The sequence below is a fragment of the Penaeus monodon genome, chromosome 6 (assembly GCF_015228065.2).
Source record: "Penaeus monodon isolate SGIC_2016 chromosome 6, NSTDA_Pmon_1, whole genome shotgun sequence".
NCBI lineage: Eukaryota > Metazoa > Arthropoda > Malacostraca > Decapoda > Penaeidae > Penaeus > Penaeus monodon.
Genome location: NC_051391.1, coordinates 18,761,139 through 18,766,138, shown reverse-complemented (window position 1 = coordinate 18,766,138; position 5,000 = coordinate 18,761,139). Strand labels below are relative to the sequence as shown.

Genomic DNA, 5,000 nt, shown 5'->3' with positions numbered 1-5,000 from the left:
ATTATTTTTTTCATTGAGTTATGACGATCGAAATCAATTAACGTATTCATCACAACTTCTAAATGTTCTAAGGTACAGCATCGCGGCAGGAAAGATCAGCGAGCCAGCCGGCCGGAGGTTATGATGCATTCCGTCCTAGTTCGGTGAGTCAAATGTGTAAGCAGTAATGCGCGTGCCTGTGTGTGTGTGTGTGTGTGTGTGTGTGTGTGTGTGTGTGTGTGTGTGTGTGTGTGTGTGTGTGTGTGTGTGTGTGTGTGTGTGTATGTGTGTGTGTGTGCGTGTGCGTGTGTGTGTGCGTTCATACGTGCGCATATAAAAAGCCAGCGTATTACATCCTGCAGTGCCATGCCATTTGCACATTTGCACCTTCCCCAACAGGGCGCCCTGATCAGCAGACCTTCCCACCACCAAGCCCCGCCCATCAGGTACGGCCAGAACTACTACAACCGACGCCGAAACTACTACCGCCCACAGTACCAGCAGAGGCCCCAGTACAACCCTTATTGGTACAGGGGGTAGATCCCTACATTTGGAAGAATTTAGACCTCTCTCGTTTGTTTTGTTCGTAAACGCGAGTAGATTATTGTTTCCTTAGACATCATTGTTTGATGTTTTTTCCCATTGTGACACCTTTTAGTCTGTACTAATAAAACTGAAGACATTACTATTTTTTTTATTTCCCTTCAAATCTGAATTAATTGAAGATTATCATTTGTGTGAAGATCTTTTACATTTAAGTTGGCACTTGTATCAATGACAGTGACGGTAATAATCAGTATGGTGATAATGATAATGAATGAAAATAATTAGTATAATATTGGCATGCATTAAGATGATAATGATAACGATGATTATAACCGTAGTAGTAGTGATCCTACCATTAATAATGATGATAATAATAGTAATGAAATGATGATAATACTAATGATAATAATAATAATAATAATAATAATAATAATAATAATAATAATAATAAAATTAACACTAATAATGATAATCATGCTAATAATAATGATAATAATAATGATAATGATCATGATAAAAGCAACAGCAATAATAATAACATCCATTCCTTGTGTTCTCAATTATCGCACCGCTCTACACCAACACACATGAAAAATTATCTGAGCCCAAATTTATATGTATATTTAGAAACTTTGTCTGCAGGCAAATAGAATATGATTTTAGGCGTTAATTGAAAGAGTAACGTGTGAACGAACGGGCGAAACGCAAGCAGAACTATCATATAGATTATAATGATACTAACAAACAACAACAGCAACATCAACAACAGCAATAATAATGATAATAGTAAAAATAATAATAATAATAATAATAATAATAATAATAAATAATAATAATAACAATAATAATAATAGTAATAATAATAATAATAATAATAATAATATTAATAATAATAATAATAATAATAATAATGATAATAATAATGGTAGTGATATTGATGACAATAATGTTAATTATAATAATGATGATAGTGATATTAATGATAATGACAATAGCAATGATAACAACTTTGTGGATAATGATAGTAAAATGATGATATAAATAATAATAATAATAATAATAATAATAATAATAATAATAATAATAATAATAATAATAATAATAATAATAATTAATAATAATAACATAAACAATAACAATAACAATAACAATAATAATAAAAATCGTCATCATAATAATAATCATTATGATAATATTAAAGATAACAATCAGTGATGGTAATGACCATAAAAATAATCATATAAATAATAATAGTAATAATAATAATAAACTTGGGATGTACATGCTTTTGTAAGCTATTATCTGAAGAGCAAAAACAGATTTTGACTCGAACCCTTTTGCAAAGGATCAGATCTCTCTCTGATAAACGAAGGAAATAAAAACAAAATAAAGTGTATTTAACACTGATCGCGTGGACAGCGATAATGAGATAGATTAGTAGATCGATTAAGATATAGAGACGGAGATGGTGATAACGATAATATTTATACAGCTAATAAAAGCAGTAATGATAAGAACAATAATGACTGTAACTATAACAAAATATATAATGATTATATAAAAACCATACCGAATTTCAGATAAGAAATAGATAAATAGAGAATAAAATGGAAAACAAGAGAAAGAGACACAACATAGGCCGTCGGTGTTCCACCACGGTGTGTTTTGCTCAAATGCTATAATGCATTTTTTCATTAGTTATATATACATCGTTGACCCATTGGATGCTTTCATGCTAACAACACAGTCAGTCATCGTATCCCTTGGGAAATTTAGACACTAGGTAGTCGTGTCCTTCTGATTATGGGTATATCTACCAGAATATATTTCGTTGTGTCTTGTCACTAAAGTGGCTTACCCACACCAGACAAGACAAGAAGGGCTTTCTTGACACTCTTTAGGCGTCCGAGACCCGACAGTGAGTGCCTTTATTTCGTGGAGAAAACAATGGACACATCTAAGGTCATTAGCGGCGAATACCTTGTGAGATTAAAATGTTAAATTATCTAAAACGTTAAACATCTATCTATAAATGTCTCTCACAAATAGAATTAAATAATATCATTATCATACTAAAAAAAACAAACAGCAAAAATGTTGTGCTTTAAAAGTATAAAATTATTGCATAAATATTATGAAGTATCATGCATTACTAAATGTTGTTTAAAATCTTAGTCTCCCTTAGGAAACTACTTTCTGCAACAGTCCTCCCCCAATGTATATGGAGGATTGATTACTTAAAATTATCTGCCGCCTCAACAGCTAAGGTCATTTGCGGCGAACAACTTGTGGGATCAAAATATTAAAATATGTGAAACGTTTAAAAATCTATTAATAGATAAAGCTTTTTATAAGGAAAAATATGTAATAAATATCATATTAAAAATCAAAGAACAAATATTATGCTTGAAAATTATAAAATTATTCGTAAATATTATTGATCATTAAATTCTGTTTGGAATATTATTCTCCCTTAGGAAACTAATAAGTCACAATCCTCCCCCAGTACATTTTTCAGTGTATATAGGAGAGACAGGTACATACGTCTTTGGTCTGAGAATGATGCACTGTAGTAGATGGTTGGCATCTATACTTGGACTGGTCTATATCTCTTTATGGAGGGATTGGAGTGTGTGTGAGTGCCGACAGGTATGGCTGGGTGCTGATTGTGAAGTGGAGATCAACGGGTAGACCAAGGACTGGGCAGTCCTTGTGTTGCTGCTGCTGTTGTCGTGGTCGTCTGGAGGATCGGGGAATGCTGATCGTGGTTCCGGATTCTGCGGCTTAAATACACGAGGGCCTTGCAAGCGCACATACTCGTTGTCCTGCCACTGGAACCTCCTCTTCGAGGTGCAGGACCTGAGCTCCTTCTCTGAGGTGGGTCAGCCTTTGGGTGGCTGTCTCACTGGAGAGGGAGGAAGGAAGGGTTCCAAACAATAATGCCTATCTTGTAGGTGAAAGGGCATCCCCTCTGGTCTCTCCCCAGGGGTTCATACCTACCCACTTGTTTGTCGTGCGTGGCAACCCTGTTCGCTGTGGAGACGGGAGTCCTGGAGGTTGAGCGATGTCGTGAATGAGTACGCCCTGCGGCTAGCAACACGCTTCTTTGGTCCTTTATTCCAGCAACACAGGTGGCTTGATCGTGGCCCAGTCAGGTCAATCAGCTGATTCTTTCGGAAGGCTAGCATCAAGCAGTCAATTTCGCCTTTGGCACTCACACTGGTCCCACGACTTATGCAGAATTCATTAAAAATGTCAGTCTCCCTTAGGAAACTAAAAAGACTTTCTTTGTCACAATTCTCCCCCAATATATTTTTCTGTGTATATAGAGGAGACAAGTACATACGTTTTTGGTCTAAGAATGTTGCACATCTTTCCACTACATGTATGAGTGTTAATGGCTCTTGGTATCCCTCACAAAGTGCTTCACTTTTAGCCATCATTGGCCCATGAGTTAGTCTTGTGTGCCCGATTCTTGGTCTTGTTAATGCAACTTCTATTTGTCGGCTGAGATGGATGCTGGTCACCCAACTGTCAAGGTCATCTCTAAGCTCTCACAGTTTGTTTCTAGAGGTTGCCTCCATTTATCACAAAGACAATTTCAGGTGCTGGGTTTTAAGTCGGTTTGTGGGATACGAAAACGAGTATCATAGAGCTCATTCCCACTGATACCAACGTGCACTGGCACCCAACACAATTATTTTTTTTACATGAGGACATCAGTGCAAGCCAATCTCCCTCACCACCGGATGTGATGAGTGTAAGCTCTTGATTGCTTGAAAAGCACTACTAGAGTCGCAATATATTATGATAGAATGTTTGTAAGCTATCTAGTGATTTTGACCACTGCAAGGATAGCATGTAACTCTGTAGTGAAGATCAAGGCTGCCGAAGAAAGACTGTCAACAGCAATCTTCCTCCTACTCACTGCTGCAAAGCCCACATTTCAAACTATCTGTTTATGCTACATCTGATCCTTGGTACTTAGAAGTATGTTGAAGAAAGCTCCCCAGGGAACTGGAGAGTTTCAACAGCCAGAACCTTGGTGAGATTTAAATTGAGATCTTCCACAGTATTCCTCATTCTCCTACCATAGGATCAGCTATCCTCAAGGGGGTTGAAAACTAATCTGGATGTAGATCTCAGAATCCTTTGCAGTCTCGTGAAGTAAATAAGGTTCATGTAGTCCCGGTCTAATGAAAGAGGTGGTTCACCACTCTAAGCATATAGAGGCTCCACAGGTGAAGACATGAAAACCCCTTTACAGATTCTGAGACCAACATCCGGAGAACAGTGCGAGTTGCAGATGAATAAGCCTCACATCCATAATCAAGTTTGTTGTGATTTAGTGCTCAATAAAGCCACAAAATCATTGTGCAGTCTCCACCCCAAGACTGTTAGAAAGAATCCACATGGTGCTAAGTGCTTTTGTAGCCTTCACCTTTAATTGTTTGATGCATGGCACACAGAATCCA

The 5,000-nt window shown here is 36.7% G+C and overlaps 1 long non-coding RNA gene across 1 annotated transcript in view; it reads left to right on the top strand.

Moving 5' to 3' along the window:
- The window catches only part of LOC119573756, a 1,999-nt gene extending 1,335 nt beyond the window's left edge, over positions 1-664 (top strand). The window contains exons 2-3 of the long non-coding RNA XR_005228817.1: positions 73-143; positions 379-664. This is a non-coding gene — a long non-coding RNA (uncharacterized LOC119573756). The remainder of the gene's footprint in view (positions 1-72; positions 144-378) is intronic.
- Positions 665-5,000: the final 4,336 nt, after the last annotated feature.